Source organism: Amblyomma americanum, chromosome 4, assembly GCF_052857255.1.
Source record: "Amblyomma americanum isolate KBUSLIRL-KWMA chromosome 4, ASM5285725v1, whole genome shotgun sequence".
Classification (NCBI taxonomy): domain Eukaryota; kingdom Metazoa; phylum Arthropoda; class Arachnida; order Ixodida; family Ixodidae; genus Amblyomma; species Amblyomma americanum.
Window position 1 is genome coordinate 213,657,885 of NC_135500.1, and position 14,001 is coordinate 213,671,885.

The 14,001-nt window shown below is 43.4% G+C and overlaps 1 long non-coding RNA gene and 2 other non-coding genes across 3 annotated transcripts; 1 reads left to right on the forward strand and 2 right to left on the reverse strand.

Annotated features, from left to right (window-relative positions):
* Positions 1 to 1,291: 1,291 nt before the first annotated feature.
* LOC144129292 (uncharacterized) lies at positions 1,292 to 4,439 on the forward strand. Its single transcript, XR_013313905.1, has 2 exons — positions 1,292 to 1,497; positions 2,390 to 4,439. It is a non-coding gene; the product is annotated as an uncharacterized LOC144129292 (long non-coding RNA).
* Positions 4,440 to 11,880: 7,441 nt separating this feature from the next.
* On the reverse strand, positions 11,881 to 12,040 carry LOC144130677 (U1 spliceosomal RNA). Its single transcript, XR_013314175.1, has one exon. It is a non-coding gene; the product is annotated as a U1 spliceosomal RNA (small nuclear RNA).
* Positions 12,041 to 12,051: 11 nt separating this feature from the next.
* Positions 12,052 to 12,175, reverse strand: LOC144130753 (U5 spliceosomal RNA). Its single transcript, XR_013314192.1, has one exon. It is a non-coding gene; the product is annotated as a U5 spliceosomal RNA (small nuclear RNA).
* Between the last annotated feature and the right edge of the window lie 1,826 nt (positions 12,176 to 14,001).

Sequence of the window (14,001 nt, forward strand, 5' to 3'; positions counted from 1 at the left end):
CCACATGCCCATTACACTTTGTTGCAATGCAGCGGCTTGTGAACTTCATACTTGCTTTTCACTTGTGGTGAGCATTTACCATTGTATGTTTCACAAAAAAATTAATGTGGATTAGCCCAGCTAATCCAGGATATACAAAGTGAAAGCGATATTGAGGTCTCCGCTGACCCACGGAGTGGTTGTGTGCCTTTCTTTTCGTGAAAATGAACGGTCTTTGCAAAGTTGTCAACGTCAATGAACTGTATGAACAACGTCGTAAAACTTGTTTTGTTTGGTTTTTGATGAAAGGAAATGGCAAAGTAACCTTCTCACATATCACGGTGGACACCCGAACCGCGTTGTAAAGGAAAGGATAAATGAGGGAGGGAAAGAGAAAATTGAAAGTTGAGGAAGGGTGCTGCGCAGTGGCGGAACACCTGTGGCTCGGTGCTACTAGTGGCGCATGCGCAGTAGCGACTTGGGAGCGAGAAAGAGAGAAACAAACGGTTGGAAACAAGCGACGGAGTCGGCGGCGGCCACCTGCGCTGTGCGTGACGTCACTCGTGCTCCGACATACGACGGCTCGCGCGAAGCGCGGTGTTGCCTAGCGTGGTGAAGCTTTTCGCTTAAAAGCAATAAGTAGAACTTTTGCGGGGGTTTAGCAATATACTGAGGTTTGGCCTTGCCATTTATCTTAAAGTACAGACACTTTTCGTTGCGTGTTTTCCTCTTTGTAAAAATGCGTAAGATATTACTACACGTGGATCACCTCGTGATATTTGCCTACGACTGCGCGCCCAGTAAACCATGAATATGCAGAGGATATTTACAAATGGTCCTAACGTGCAATGTCCATGTGTCGATATCCTCTGCATGTTGAGGGGACTATTGGATTCAGATATCAGTTAGTGGATATTCAGAGGATATTCGAATATGCATGATGCTCTTTTAGCACATTGAAAGTTTTGGAAATGTGCTAACAAATTACCAGAACAAGATATCTTTGTTTTTGAAGGCATGAGCATTCTGAAATTATGCTACCTTTAGATTTTAATCATTCCTGTTTTCGCAGTCTTACATTTTCAGGAACGAATTATTTAAAGCAGTTGACTATTGCACGCTTTGATTTAATTTTATGCGTGCGACTGCATGTACAGTACGATTATTTTGAAGAAATTGCTCAAGTTAGACCGACCGCCACAAATGCCGCGATTTAAAAACCAGAACAATAATTAGAACTTTCTTGACTCTGAGCAGCCTAACGGCCATGGGCATCGTCATTAGCCGCGACGCTAGTCTTACATCCAATCCAGTCCAAGCGCCATTACCAGCGCCGTTTTCGTGATTTCCTTCAGCGTTTCTTCTCAAGCATTCCTCCGTGTTCGCAAGTTTTTATTTGTTGTTTCGCGCGTTCACATTTTCTTCGTTGTGGCGGCAAGCTTGTTGTGCATGTTGTATACAGTCCTGAGCCCTCACTGGTGGAAGTACTGGAGGATTACGCGGATAACAGCAATAATGGTGAGTGTTTGACTCTGTTCTGTCCACGACCGGCTTTATTGGTCGTGGTTCTGTCAAACAAAGTGTTAGTGTTCGTTTGTGGCATTGTGCAGTTTTCATGCTGGCAATTTCATCTTCCGGTTTATCAGCTCATGGAGTGCAGACATGGCTTCAAAATCTGTGGTGTTTAGTTATTGGGGCTCGATTTGTCCCCGAAGTAGTTTCGCGGGAGTGGCTGCGCTCTGTGTCACTTCTCTGCCTCTAAATAACAGCCTGCACGCATGAGACTTCAGTGCTCAGTTGTAAGGCAAACAAAGTTGTTGACAGTTAGTTGTGCCCTCTAACAATTGTTGGAATAGCCTGCACTTTGATGGCACACATTCCACTGCATATTCCTGCCGTCCGGCATGCTATGGCCCTTACTACAGGGAGAGAGAAGGGGGGGGGGGGGGCAGTTTCTTGTCTCCGGCGGCTCAAGACAGTTTTTGAAGATCTTGTGTTGCTGTAAAATTTGCTAACAGTGCCCAATACGCTCTTCTCTGCCTTTGTTTAGTCAAGCTGTTGTGTCTGCCTTTTTTGTTCCCGGAATTGTTTTTTTTATCTTTGTGCTTTTAAACATTTGTGGGAACTTGGTCTGTTCTCACTTCTTGTAATTTCCTTTTATTTCAGTAGCACATTTCGCAATATTTAGGTATTGAATACTTTTTGTTTCAGCTCGTGGCTTTGACTGCTTTTTCTGAAATTTTCTATTTTATTACAGTGTGTAGAATGAAAGTTGTGCTGTGAAAATTCTTGCTACTGATTGTGTGCCCCAGCAAGGGTTTACATCTTATGTATACAATGAGAGTTGCTGGTTGTAAACCTCGTATAATGCAGCAGGCCATGACCATTTTCTTTTGCTGTTCCTTTTCAGATATTTTGGAGAACATGTTCAGAGAAACAATAGTCTCATGCATCTTGTCACTCAGTAGATGCATTCTGCATCATGAAGACAAACAGCTGGCATGAAACTGTTTTCGTACTTTAGGTAGTTATAGTCATGACTACGGAAAGCAAATAGCTTTCACTGAATATTTTCTAGTTCTTCATTAAATACAGGCTAATTACCAACTACTGGCACATCTTTCTCCTTCACAAAACACAAAAAATTCAAGCAATCACTTTTCTTTGGCCTCATTGACTCGCTTCATTTAAACCTGTTTTCCCACTTGTCCCAACTTCAATTTCGTAAATTCTTTCATGAAAAGAATTTCTAATGTTCAACAATGATTAATATATACATTTGTAGCTTCTGAGTCTGGAAACAGCTTTGTTCTTAGATGTCTTCAAGGTATTTCTCACTGTTAAGCTCCAGGATTCTATAATAAAACTAAGGCACCTCAACATTGACTACAGGATCATGGACTTCCTTTTTAACTACGCAACATAAGACTGCTAATGCTACCAACTCTCATGGTTTTCCCACCCTTTCAGGCATGTGTCAATAATGTGCCTTAGCATGTTTATTGTTTCTGATCTGAATTAGCAGTTCATTCAGTGTTGTTTCTAGTTCTACTATTCTTTGCTGCTAACTGTTCTGATAGTTCTGGCACTGCATTACTTCGGTCTGAATTCAATAACACTGTGTAATGCTTTCGCTAGAGTGCGGAGCTTTAGTTTTTAAATTTGAGCATTTCTCATAACCAGTCACCCTGTCCCTATTACTTTCAAAATATAGTCGCCTTGACGTCTCCCTAGCATACAAGTACTTTGGCATAGATATTACAACATTTAACAAAAATTCATGGAAGTCTAATATTGACTACCTAACATGAAAATCTAGTTGCATGCAGCTGCATTTATTACACAATTTTTCCAGTGAAACTGAAAAGGCCTATCTATGTCTGGCTTAATCTACGATATCCTTGTCCTATGTGGGCCATGGCTGGTCTCCTTATAAATTCCCTCAAGAATGTGCACACTTGCTCAATGCATTTCATCCCGCCTGCTTACTGCAAACATTCTAGACATGAAAAAACCAAATATCCCCCCCTCACTCTTTGCCATAAGGTGTCTTCTGTCTTTTTCAATACACCACAACTGGCTCTGATCACACTTTGTTATACCTGCTTCTTCATACTTGAATGCATGAACCACCCTCATGAAGTTCATGAAGTCAGCATACGTCACCCAATATGGTGATATACGCATGCTCATTCCTGCTGAAAGCATGCTGTGATTGGCACCACTGTCCCACTGCAGTATTTTTGGATACAGCTTAAGAACGAAGCGACAGATGTCCCTCCATCCAAAGGCGGAGATCGATTATCATGCCACAGTGGTTGATCCCCTTTCATCTACGTCGCCACACTAGCTGGTGTAAATGTGGTAAGACCCATGACATGAGAATCTGTTGATGCTAGTGGATGGAGGGCCTGCTTTGAGAAGGCATTTGCCACTTCATTCTTGAGTTTTATCCGAATGCAGTTGCCAGCCAACATTATTCACTATTGCTCTGCACATTCTAACTTCATTGCAAAAGTATGGTTGCATATATGTACTCGAAATTCTTGGTTGTCGTCCTTGTGTTTGTTTGCCGAGGCTTGGGTTTCTTTCTTCATGTTAAGCATTCAGGCTATTGCATGTGATCTTTGTACTCTAAAACCCCTGTCTTGATTTAGTCTTACCTCTGGTAAGGCTAAAGGTTATAGTGGATGCACGTTTGTGTACTTGGCTTCTATCGTATGCTTTTTTCCTCATTACTTTTCAGTAAAAATACTAAGCCAGTTGGGTGAAACATTAGCTTTTGCATATTCTTGTGCACCCGTTTTTAGCCCATATTTCCTGCTGTGTCATTACTACTGTTCAACAAAATGCACTGTTATATTCACAGGCCTCTGAGGACCTGGAGTAAAAGAATGGACAGCAACAGACGCTGATCATTATGGCTACTGGGCAATAAAATATGGCTAAGGGCAAAACAAGTGATTGTATTCCTTGATGTTCTTCCGTACTCGAAGCCTGTGCCTGTGCATACTCCTTGCCCGTGTACTGCCTCGAGGTGCAATATTCTGAAGAAACAAGAACTCCAGCTGTTTGATTAACCTTTGTTATTTTATGTGCTGTACAGCTTGCAAGAACAGAAGGAGTATAATGAAAGATCACAAAGTCACAGAGAGCGCAAAGTAATGACTTCACTACACATGAATTTTCTATCTTGCACGTACTGGAAATGGCATTTCAAGTAACATGCCAGAAAATGACACTTTTTTGTGACATGTTTATGTAATTGCATTGATCAGAGCCCAGTGTGTAATTTTCTCATAGTGCACCTGTTATTTGAAATGTTATTCCCAGATCATGTACAAAATATTCAAGTTTCCTGTGTAATGAGCACCTGTTGGTTTTTGCTTTGTATCTCTGTTATATCTTGCATCATATTTATTTTGTTGTAAGTTGTACAGTGCACAAAATAAATGGCACAGCATCCAGCCCCCAACCTGAAAATAGATTGCCAGAATATCTGGTTAACATCCTCTGAATGTCTAGGAATCTTCACATGTGGGCACAATATGAGTATTATATGGACGTCCTCTATGATCAAAATGAACACTGTATGGACATTACATGGACATAATATGAGCATTAACATCGTATGGACATCTGATATCTTGTGGAGGATATTATATGAATATCCACTGGATATAACTTGGTTGGCTCGCGGTGTTGACTAGCGTAGTGTAGCTTTTCACTTAAAAGCAATAAGTAGAACTTTTGTAGGGCTAGCTTTAGCAATATACTGAGGTTTGGCCTTGCCATTTATCTTAAACAAGTACATACACTTTTCGTGGCGTGTTTTCTTCTGTGTAAAAATGCGTAAGATGTTACTGCACGTGGATCACCTCGTGATATTTGTCTACGACTGCGAACTAATTTATAATCGAACTTCTCTAATTTCAGTTTCGGTTTCAACAGCTGAGCTAGGGTGGCTAGCCACCCTTGCCGAGCGATTGTATCCTCTGGACCCACTCTGCTTGGTTGAGGGGCCGGAGTTCCCGGGTTCAAACCCGACCGCGGCGGCTGTGTTTTTATGGAGGAAAAACGCTAAGGCGCCTGTGTGCTGTGCGATGTCAGTGCACGTTAAAAATCCCCAGGTGGTCGAAATTATTCCGGAGCCCTCCACTACGGCACCTCTTCTTCCTTTCTTCTTTCACTCCCTCCTTTATCCCTTCCTCATGTGTCCAATGGTATATGACACAAATACTGCGCCATTTCCTTTCCCCCAAAACCAATTATTATTATTATTATTATTATTATTATTATTATTATTATTATTATTATTATTATTATTGGTTGAGGGGCCCGCGGGAGCTGGGTCCCCTTCATAGCAAAACCACCACCACCTCAAAGCATTCTCGGCTTTCGGACCATGCTCAGACCCTCAAACCCGAAACCCCAAAAAAGGGCACTGCATCGGGCTTGGGAAGTCGCAGCATGCCGCTTCACTGATCCTCAAGGTCAAGGTCAAGGTGAAGAGAAAACTTGACACTACTCGAAGACCAAATTATCATCGTGATCATCACCCATAAGGTCACGTGAAGCATGAGAAAAACTGGGATATAATCGCTGCTTTGTCGTTTTATTTACTACAACAAGCCAGCATTTTCAAGATCTGGAACACAACTAGCAAAGAAAACCACTGATCTAAGAAAACGCTAAGGAGCTCTTCGCTATCTTCGCATCAGCTTGAGAATCAAAGCCAGAGCTGTTTTAAGCCGATCTAATCCAACGTTTAATCCAAGCTGGGAAGGCGAACTCGTTGCGCGAATATTGAAGTGTAGTACGTGAGATTGAAAGCTCTTCATTTTGCTGGAGTTGCCGAGTTTCGCTGCCGCAAGTCTGCGACAAGGTTTCCTTTGGCTTGCAGAGCGCCGTGTTTTACTGAATTCACTGTAGCCGCGCGTACTCCTTTATAAGCTACCGACTGACTTGTACAGGAACATTTTGCACCTTTTGTTGTTGTTGTTGTTGTTAGCCTATCAAAAGATGGCACATACCCACACTGGGGGATCGGCCAAGAATCGGGTGGCTATTCACCTGAACGCAGTTAACAAAATGGAAAAGCACGTGGGAGCGCAACACCGGTGAATTTTACGTCATGAACAGAAAAGGGATGAGTGTTTTGATTTTAAAATTTTAAGAATAATTATAAAGAGAGGGATTAAATATTAATGATTTAGTGAAACTGTAATAAATGATAGAAAAGAAAAGGTTGGAACACTTAGCAAGGCAGTCGATGAGATTCTATCAGGAAATTTAGAACAGCGGTACAAACAGATCTGTGGCTGAACCCAAATGTGGTGGCGCCAAATGATAGCAAGAGCGGGCTGCTCAAACTAAGGCCAAGATGCTGCAAGGGCTCCTCCAGCAACCTTTTTCTCAGAGAGTTGAATCGGCGACAATACAGCCAAAAATGTTCAATAGATTCAGGCTCACGGCAAAATGCACAAAGGGGAGAGAGCGCCAAACCCGACTTGTGTAAATAGAAATTTAGAGGGGGGGTGCGGCAGCGCAGCCTCGTCAGTGATACTTCAAGCTGCCGAGAGCAACAAATTTTCCTGTTCCAATAATATTTAAGGTGCTCATAATCCGCCGATGTTAAAAGTGATGTGTCTTGCGTGCTTAAAAACGCACGTCGCCGAAATCTAGATGCTGTAATATAGGCTGTAGCCGGGATGATTGGCAACAAGGGGCCGCTGAGGGAAGCCTTTGCGAGATTATCAGCAATCTCATTTACTGTCACACTGCTGTGACCGGGAACCCATACTAAATGAACAAGGCTCAAATGCGGAGGAAGTAGGGATAAGAAAGTTGATAAAATGGGACCGTAAACATGTGCAGGGAGGGACGAACACAAAGATAAAGAATCAGTAACTACTGCAACTGCTGTAATAGAGGGGTCTAGCTTGCGTAGAGCAAGTACAACTGCTAGAAACCCTGCTTGAAAAATAGGGGTGAAATCTGGAAGGCGCAGAGAAAAGGACCAGTCTAAATGCGAGCAAAATATTCCCACACCTGCTTTTTCATTGCATTGCGATGCATCAGTGGCTATTGCTATATCAGTAGGTAGGGTCCTCAGATGATCTTCTAGAAGACCATTTAGAATACTCGGTGGCAAAAGTTTTGCATTTTTTGGGAATATGTCGTCGAAAACAATGTGGATAGTGGCCCCATTGCGAAGCGCAGGAAGGATATCATAAATGTTTACATGTAAAGGCTGAAGTAATCTTTGCACAAACACTACCTGAGGGGAATTGAAACGAGACCAGGGGACACCAAAAAAGGAGGTCGGCTGAGAACAGAAAATGCTTTGGGAACGTTGGAAATGGGATTCATAGATCCTGAGGTAAGTTTGCACAGTTAAAAATTGAAGTCGTGATAAGAGAGACGGAATGCGGGCTTCAAGGTACAGCACATTGATAGCCACAAATTTTGGAAGGCCGAGGCACATGCGAAGTGCTTCCCTCTCTAAAAGGACGAGAGGGCGAAGTTTATATGTAGCCGAGCCTGAAAACAACACTGATCCAAATTCTAAAATTGGCCTGACATACATTATGTAGATCATTAATAGCGCATCTCTGCGCATGCCGTACCGGTGATGACATAATCTCCGTAACATGCCCATGGCACGAGCCCCTTTCACCGCGACATGGTCAATGTGAGGTCGCCAGGTGAGTTTGTTGTCATAAATGACCCCTAGGTATTTTAGGGATTGAACCTGCGGTATTATTTTTAACTGGCAAGTGAGAGAGACCACTACAGAAGTGAAAAGATTGAAAACAAGAGTGGCGCACTTGCCAACATTTAACTTCAGGTGTAATGCGCTCAACCAGTTCTCAAGTGTATTCAAATATGACTGCAACAGACCATACAGAGAATGTATATCCGGCGCAGCAGCAAAAAACGCAATGTCGTCCGCATAGACGTAAGTGCGTACATGGCGGTGGAGAGGAATTGAGCTTAACAGAATATTAAAGAGCACCGGAGAAAGAACAGTTCCTTGCGGTACACCTCGCGTTTGTCTATACCTCTCTGAATGAACACCATTATGGACGCAAAAGAATTCTCTGTTATGAAGAAAAGCAGATATCCATGCAACTATATAATCTGGAAATTGAAGAGACTAGCCTATGTATTAGGATGGAGTGTTCTACACTGTCGTAAGCTTTGGCGACATCTAACGTAACCAAAGCCGCGACCATGCGTTGACGACGCGCAAGGAGAATTCTGCTCTCAAGATCAGCATGTACATTCCATATTGAACACCGCGGCCGGAAACCGAGTTGGCACGGGCTGAGTATACTTTTGCGGTCCACAATGGCTGACACCCGAATTAGTAACACCCTTTCTATCAACTTTACCACGTTTGATGTTAAAGAAATTGGCCTAATATTATTGAATTCATAGCCTCCACCCTGATTTTTAAGTACAGGGATCACCTTGGACAGCTTCCACTCGGAAGGTATCCAAGCGTGTTTGAGAGAGTAGTTTATTAGGTGCAATAAGGAGTTGGGAGACTCTTCAAATAGAATCTTGAGCATCTTTGTGGTAACACCATCAGGACCAGGAGCAGCAGCTGGCAATCTCTGGACAACTTGTGAAAGCTCTGATAGATTTACTTGTGAGGCATTATCATTTGGAACGACTGGTGCAAACAACAATGGTCGCAAAGGTAGTAAAGACGAGAACCGCTTTTGCAGGCCTGTGGCTATTAATTCAACCGCCTGGATAGCTTCTACAGGTGACATAACTAATGACTGAAAATTATGAGAGGACATGAGCTGTTTCCTAGACCGTAGAAAACCGAATAGTGCACATCGGTTGCCCGCCTTTGAAAGATAATCGAAGTGTTCTGAGTCATATTTTTCCTTTGCGCAAGAAACTGTGCGTTTAAAGGTGGCTGCAATAAATTTATAATCACTCCAGTTATTCGGACATTGGTTATGAAGAAGCTTTTTCCATGCTGCCTTCCTCCGCCTGTAATCTCTTGTACAGTCCGCATTCCACCAGTTAGAAGAATTCCCTTTTGTTGGCCTCACCAGGAACTCCGACTTTTTACGGCTTTCCTCAATAGCCAGGCATATGCTTGCTGACTTGTGGACCTCGGCGATGTTAGACACTGGCGCAAGGGCAGAGCGCAACGCCGTCTGAAATCTGTCATAATTTACATGTGACCGCAACTGAGAAGACGCTGGAGTAACACGACATATGATATCAAAATGAATAGGTATATGATCACTTGAGGTGCCGCTATCAACTGTCGACCAATTCGTTACGCCAATTCCAGGACTAATGAACGTGAGATCTAAAACAGATTGAGTGTGTGAGCGAAGATAAGTGGCCGATCCTGAATTTAAGCACATCAGGTTGTGATCAGAAACCCAGTCCCAAAGGCGCTTGCCGCATGTATTAGTCCTAAAACCCCAAGACACATGGTGAGAATTGAAGTCCCCAGCCACGAGAACTGGGTTTTTACAGTTTACGAGTAAGAAGTCCAGAGGTCTAACATCCTGGACTCCATTGGGGAAATAACAATTTGCTATTGAAAATTGAGAGCACCCAGGAAGTACAAAGTCTATTGCCAAAATCTCACAGTCAGGAGACATTTGTTGAAAAGATACCACAGCCCTGTGGCAAAATTTTGAAGAGACTAAAGTTAGTAAACCCCCGCCTCTTGACTGGCGGTCTAGGCGAAATCAACGGTAATTTTTGATATGAAAATGTTTGTCGGTTGAAAGCCACGTTTCTTTCAGAATTATGACATCCGGATTAAGCTGAGTAGAAAGGCAGTGTAAATCTGTGGAAGCGGAAAGAATAGAGCGACAGTTCCACTGCAGAACTCGCAACGACGCTATGGTTGCGAAAGTCTAGCAGCAGCAACTGCCTGCTCCAAAATGGTATCCTTGGGTTTAGTGCCAAGCTGCTTCTTCTTTGATTTAGGCTGGGTGCCCAGAGAAGACAACGAATGAGACATGGGGGACCCGCTGCGCTTAAGAAGCCGTGCATCAGGCTCCACCATCTCGGAATCATACATTATATCAACATCCCTCGAAGTACCCGAGGTAGGTACAGCGGAAGGGACAGAAGTTTGTTCCTGGGGTTGTGATGCTACTGGAATTGGAGACCGAATAAGAGGAGAGGGAATTGCTGTCGAAAGAGGTGCCAAACTAGCCTGCACGGCATGTGTAATCTGAGTCGCTAGAACATTTGTAAGGCACTCCGACACACTTGCGATAATCTTTTCTACCATTTTAGACATCGAAGCCTCCACAGCAGCTGCAATTGCCTGGGACAGCGTTGAGTCTAACATAACACCTTGCTGAGCGGTCACACCGGCATAACCGTGAACACGTTCTTTGACCTCTGAAATAGCGTCACGGCGCGAACAGCGTTTCCTGTCAATTATTTCCAGAATTTGAATTTCCTGAGCTCGAGAGGGACAATTTGAGTAGTTTGCAGAGTGCGCACCACCGCATAGGCAACACTTCTCATTCTTCTCAGTGCAGGTGCTTGTTGAATGACCATCCCCACAGTTGCAACACCTCAAGTTGGATTTGCAACCGCCGGCGCTATGTCCATAGCGCCAGCAGTTGTTACACTGCAGAGGCCGAGATGATAATGGGTCTACCCGAAAAATTAAGAGGCCATGCCTTGATTTCAGAGGGGCAGGAAGTGCCGGCAAAGGTAGCAATCACTGATTCAGTGGGCATCCGCAAGTTGTTTACATCCCGGCTACAGCGGTGCACAGCAACAACACCTGCAGCCGACAGAAGCTCAAGAGTCTCTGCCGGAGACAGGGAAGAGTCTACGCCTCGTACAATACCTTTCGTGCACGCCAGATGTGAAGGGATGAAGGAACTTACCCGAAGGGAGGCAAAGGATGAGGAGTTTAGTAAATCTCTTACACAGGCGAGGTCTGGCGATCTGCACAGAATCCCGCCGCGTCCAAACTGGCGAACCTCTGAAATTGATTCATAATGAGAAGTCGCCGACTGGAGAGCAGCCCGAACAGCACCAGGGTTGTTCATCTTGATAGCACCACCATCCTTAGGCACCAGCGCGACAGGTATACTGCCGACACCACTGCGCAAAAAAGCTTCCAACGGTAGGAGATCAGTGGACAGAGAAGCCGACCAGAGGGAACTCCCCTGGCCGGGAGACTGGGTGGACATAGCCCGGGCTTACTGCCTTACCGCGCAATGACGCAGAGAGAAAATGCCACAATCAGCCACCAGAAACTTAGCCGATCGTTCCCAGCAGAGCAGAGCCTTCGGAGCCTCCTTGGGAGCAGCGAAGACCAAAGTTCGGCGCAGCAGATCACAGGATCGATGAAGAAGGTCGAGGAGTGCGTCTTCGAGAACAGCCTCAGATGGCAACGGTTGTCAACTGCCATTTTAAATTGCATGCCCCATCTGCCCCAGTTTGGGGTAGTGGCAGGGGTCAGCACGAGCGCAGAGCAATGCCCATGCCTCTCCCTGGAGGCACCGCCTCGCTGATCACGGTAACCCCGGCACCAGGTAAGTATTTTTTTTTTAGGCCCCGCCCAAACGGGCAAGGCCGCACAAAAATTCGCCTATAGGCTCATTGGAGTGTCCTTCCCCACGGTAATCTTTAGTAAAAGGCGAAAGATTAATACGTGGCGAAAATTAATACGAGGCGAAAGATTATCAGCTCTGACCAATTTCGTTATAAGTATTTCTTTATGATTAAGTGCAGGAGGTCGGTGTTAACTTTTGTTCGTTTTTTAAGCGCATAGCTTCGTTTTAGAGTGGTTGCTTGTTGGAAAGCATCATTAAAGGAGTTCTGGGGATAGTTCCTATCATTTAGGGTGTTTTTAGTGACTGGAGGCGTTTCAGATAGTTGTCGTCATCAGTACATATCCTTCCCAGGTGCACTGCCTGTAATACAAATATGCCTTGCTTACGGCGTCTTGGATGATGGCTAGGGAAATCGAAGTATTGCTTTTGGTCTGCAGGCTTCCTGTAGGGTGTGGTTTTAAGCTTAAACAGACGGTAATGTAGAGAAAACTGATGCGTTTTAGAGTAATGGAAGGTAAATTTAATGCTAAAGTGGAATTATTGGCGCGAGATGGAAGCTTTTATAGGATCTCGGACCCGTTTCCCAAATCGTAAAAATATAAATGGTATATAAATGGTTTTTCTAAATATTAATTTAGAAGCTTAGATTCCAGTAACCCCATAAAAATTCTTGCATAAGTCTCTGCGAAGGGAATGCCCATTCTGTGGTTAGTGCTGACAAATAGAGCATATATTTCATCGAACAGTCTATCTGCTTTACCGTATCTGCTTTACTCTGGCTGTTTTACTAATTAAACAAAGTCAAGAAATATTTGACCCTTTTCAGCATTCAAATCATGCTATTGAACAATTTTTCTAAACAAGTCGATATGATAATATTACATGCACTTTACAAAGTATACTTCTTTTTTTCTTCTTTTCTTTTTCCCCTGTAGCGTGTTACATTTTTTTTGTGTGCTGTAATGAATAGCACTGCTTTTACCTAGTGTTCCTTAGTTTCTTCTTTCTGTTCTTTCTTTCTTCTCTCTTTCAGAGGAAATAAAGGTTTGATTGATTGATTGAGTTTGGAAAGATCTGTTGTTTCTTATAGCTTGCTGTTTGATCCCACAGTTTTTCAAGTATATGTTTGTTTGAATTTAATGTGCTTTCTTGGTATGTTGGTGCTGTCTGTGGTGTTCTCCAGCCTGTTACCATACACATCAGCTACACTATAATGTTGCGCTGGCATGGCTAATATACTTTTCATACATTTCAGATGAATCTTTGACAGTTGGCCAACAGTATGAACCTGCTGTCTTATGACATTTTCGTCCTTATGGAATATTGAAGCCTCCTGCAACATCACTGTTTCTTGAAATTTTCTCTCGTGAAGTTGACATGCCTCACAAAAGATTCAAAGCTCACAGTCATTTTGCATGGCGTTGAAGGAAAAGAATGGGTAAAGGCAACGTTTCTGTGGTTTTTGAATGACTGCAGTTGACATTTATGGGTATGTATTAAATAATTCATGTCAGTAATGAGGGCCAAAAAGAAATTAAAATGCAGAAGAACAGAGTCCTATGCAGTAGTCTACAGTTACTCTGTTGCATCCTGATAATCTGGTAAAATGCTGTGTATGTGCAGTGATGTTGCAGACTGTGATACTACTCTGGCTCCTAAACACAGTATGCTTGCCCATGTCTGTGGTAAGTGTCGGTGGCACACTTGAATAACAGGAAGTTACTTGGGGCTCAAACATATGCTTGAAACATGCACTGTGGTCATGTTGCTTTTGTTGCATGCCTGTCAGGTTGTGAGAAACAGCTGATTTGTAACAGCTTAACAAGTCCTTGTGTGCAAGAGATGACACTCAGTACCTTTATGTAGTTCTTTAGCCTTTGACAGAAGTATGAAAACTAGTTTCCTTACTGTAGCGTGTTTGACAAGTACAGAAAAGGGAGTTCTTTCT